Source organism: Triticum aestivum, chromosome 1B, assembly GCF_018294505.1.
Source record: "Triticum aestivum cultivar Chinese Spring chromosome 1B, IWGSC CS RefSeq v2.1, whole genome shotgun sequence".
Classification (NCBI taxonomy): domain Eukaryota; kingdom Viridiplantae; phylum Streptophyta; class Magnoliopsida; order Poales; family Poaceae; genus Triticum; species Triticum aestivum.
The window spans coordinates 182162782-182166312 of NC_057795.1; positions in this window are offsets into that span (position 1 = coordinate 182162782).

The window sequence follows — 3531 nt, forward strand, 5'->3', positions numbered from 1 at the left end:
TGCACAATTCATTGAAGAAAAATTAAATAGAGAGCTTAGATGGAAGGAAAAAAAATGTTGTTTGCACCCTCAGTTATTCACATTTTTTGTTTTGCCCCCAGAAATCTGGCGTAGCTCCGCCACTGCCAATAGATGTATATTTGTGATGTAAAACTTGCAAGTTCAACTAGAAACATAAATTCAAACATAATTAAACACAGTCAATCAAATTTGTTCTTCACAATTGCATATGTATTGAATAAAACTTGAACTATAAATATAATTTTAACTTTGCAAAATCAGTAGCCGCAAAATTTCTCACAAACTGAATTTGTATCTACACTATAACTGAACCCGTATCTACATAGTCAAATGAAAGCTACCTAGCTAGCAGCAAAAATTGAGCAGTAGCAGCAACGAGCGCCCAGTTTCAGCAGCGGCAGCAATTCATCGAGCGCCCACAAGCGGCAGCAGCAGCAATCAGGAATTCAGGATGGGCCACGAGCAAAAGCAGCAGCACCCGGTGGCGCGGCTCTAGCGGCCGGCTGCGCGGGGTGGCCGGCGGCTCGGTGGGGCCGGTGGTGGTTTCAGGCGGCGGAGGCCATTCTTGCCGCAAAGTACTTTTTACCGGAGGTCGGAGCTACCGGTGGCCTTGCCACTAATCATATACTGACATATGTAAAGTTGTGGAATCATATGCATGTATATATGAAAATATTTGATGAAGAACACCTCTTTTATTTTTGATTTTAGTCAAATCAATGTCAGCATAGTGTAGTACCTTTTTATATAGGTGGTACGTATGCATGCATGGAGCATCTCTCTCCCACATATCCATGTATTTTCTCTTTGTTTAAATTTTTAGATGTCCAATATCTTCATTAGGTAATGATCTATCATTGACATTTTTTATAAATTCAAATTCTTGAACACATGATCTTTAGAACAAGACTAATCTTGATATATTTAAACTAGTTTATTTTTTGCTATTTCAATCATATCAAATTTTCAATTTCACTCATTTCAAATTTACTTATTCGAAATAATTGTAATCAGTATTGAAATGATTGAAACCGTATTCTGAAGAAAAACAATCATGCATATGAAACATATTTCAACGTGAACATGTTATTTCAGAGATGCGACACTAGTGAAATATATATTTTGAAATCAGTGAAATCAGGTTTCTTGAAACCAATGTTTTGAAATAAGTGAAATTGTATTTTTATAAATGAGCGAAATCTGTTTTCAAGAACTCATTTTCACAGTTTCACACATTGAAATTACAAGCTTCACATGTTGAAACACATTTTGGTTATTCCAATTCCAGTTACATATTTTCACAATAAGTGAAACTAATTATTTTAAACTGTCAAAGAACTGATTTCAGTTCTTCAAAAAGAAGATTTCACTCATTATGAAAGCCTATTTCACTGTCATATTGTTCAAAAGACTGAAACTTACTATTTCAAAAGAGTGGCATAAACAATTTTAATTTTTTACAATGTCATTTCAGTTATTCCAATTCCATTTTCATATTTTGCAATGACTGAAACTGATTATTTCAACCATCAAAGAACTGATTTCAATTGTTCAAAAAGAAGATTTCACTCATTGTGAAAGCCTATTTCACTGTCATATTGTACAAAAGACTGAAACTTACTATTTCAAAAGAGTGGCATAAACAATTTTAATTTTTCACAATGTCATTTCAGTTATTCTAATTCCATTTTCATTTTTCACAATGATTGAAACTGATCATGTCAACCGTCAAAGAACTGATTTCAACTCTTCAAAAGAAGATTTCAATTTTTAGAATATCATTTCACTTATTCCAGTTCTAAATTCATATTTCACAATGAGTGAATTGCTTATTTCAACTGTCAAAGAACTGATTTCAATTCTTGAAAAATAAGATTACAATTCTTTCTAAAACATATTTCACTATAATATTTTACAAAAGACTGAAACTTAGTATTTCAAAAATGAATGAAGCGAGCGAAGTTAGTTTTTGAGTGAAATTATATTGAGTGAAATCAGTTTTTAAACATGCGTGTTTTTAAAACCAAGTGAAATCTGTTATATGAAACAAGTAAATCAGTTTTCGAAAGGAATGAAATCAGTTTAAAAATATGGGTGAAATATATTAAAAAAAGCATGAAATCTGTCAATTGAAATGAGTGAATTGCTATTTTGAATCGACTGAAATGATTTTTGGAGATGAGTGAAATTTGTTATTCAATTTGAGTGAAATATGATTTTTGAAATCAGTGAAATTGAAAGTAGTTCAAATGTATCCATAGTTAATCCTATTCAGAAGGTCTTCTCGCTACGAATTCAAATATATATAAAAATTCATAATTGGAGATTTCATTCAAAAGATATCTATCATCCAAAATTTAATAATGAAATTAAATGGAAGTGTTTTGATGGGAGAGAGGGAATATTTTAACATGTATGCAACCGGTCTTTTATGGACATTTTCTCTCTCTCCTGACAAAAGCTTACATTAGCATGCAAAGGACCCACATGTATTTCTGTGTATTTCAATTCTGTCTCTTATGCATCAAAAAAGGGCTCGAATCTCCAAAACAACGTCAATGGCGGATGTCTCACCGGTAGATACCGGTTCCAGTCGCCATTCTTGCAGAGAGCGAAGATAAATTTGAGAGACACAGAGAGAAACGAAGAGAAGGAGAGAGGCCAACGGCTCGGGGTGGTGCGACGCTTGGAGTGGACCACGCGCCGAGCGCCCGCGGCGGAAGGAGGAGGAGAAGGAGCCTCCGCGGCTGAATGACATGGCGGAGGTGGAAGCGGCAGAGGCGGGCATCGTGGCGGCGGGCCGACTAAGTTTTTTTACCGGAGCCGGTAGCTACCGGTCAAGCATCCGCCGTTGGTGTTATTTTGGAGATTTGTGCCCTTGTTTTGTTTATCAGATAGATGAATGGTAATACATGAATACATGTACTTGCTCAGACACACATAGTCAGCTTTTACAGAGAAGAGAGAGAGAACGGTGCATGCATGCATTCTCTCATCCCATGCACCGGACATGCATTTTATTTTCATCCTCATATTTCTAATGATTCATATCTTTTGAACCAAATGTTCATTACTGAAACTTCTTATATATTTGAATTCGTGGGGTGAAGACCTTCCAAACAAGATCAATTTCGAATATATTTAAACTATCTTTTTCATATATATTTCAATTACATTTGAAATTAGTTTCATAAACCATAAAAATGTTTCACTAGTTCATAGAAGTGATTTATACGGTTTCGAACATGTCACAAACTGGAATATGGAAATCACAAACACAATGAAAGATCTTTCATATATTATGAAAAGAAATTTTAATAAATTTCTAATAATCAATTCTGCACTATTTTAACTGATTTGAAAACATCAATATCACACATTTGAACACATAGGTTTCGGCCATTTCAAAGAACTGGCTTCGTACATTTCCTAAAACTGATTTCATTCATTAAAAAACTTATTTTAGAAAACTGATTTCACTTATTTTAATATAATCATTACAAAGCAATT